Consider the following 728-nt stretch of genomic DNA (forward strand, 5'->3'; position numbering starts at 1 on the left):
ATTTAATAATATTATGATAATATATATATATATATATATATACACATGTATCAGTCCCTATAAAATGAAAGACATACATTTAATAGGTGAAACACAATCGGCACACAAAACATTTACGTAAATAGTACGTAGGACTGCACACTTAGAATATTAATTTCTCGACGAACTAAGTCTGAAGCCAATACTTCAATATCATCCAGGCCTCACAATATGATTTTTAACACTCCCCCATGGACAAACGACTTAGATATTTGAAACGAACGACATGTGTCTCACCCACAAACTAATCACAATGGTATAGAGATTGAGACATGACAGCACATCGGCAACAGCGGTGTTTCCTCGTGTGGCCCCGGTGTTGCACGGTAGGCAATGCCTTGGGTCAATACGGAAGCAATCATCAAATCAGACTGGCAGTCCTCCAACACAACAGTCTTCTTTGCGCATAGCTCTCTCACAGAATGATATTTGATATCAATATGCTGACTGCGTTGGTAGCCAATTCTTCAGCCACCTTCTTAACCCTTAAACTTGATCTTAGCCCTTGAACGTCACGAACGCCTTGAACTTGCTATTTGAGCTAGGACGAGCTATTGATCGACCGGTAGTGTGCTACGAGGACAACTAAACTGCTAAGAAGATGGCGGAAGAATTCACTACCAAACGCAGTAAGTATACATACATATATATATATATATATATATAGCAGTAAGTATATATACATATAC

Source organism: Sphaeroforma arctica (assembly GCF_001186125.1).
Source record: "Sphaeroforma arctica JP610 unplaced genomic scaffold supercont1.418, whole genome shotgun sequence".
NCBI lineage: Eukaryota > Ichthyosporea > Ichthyophonida > Sphaeroforma > Sphaeroforma arctica.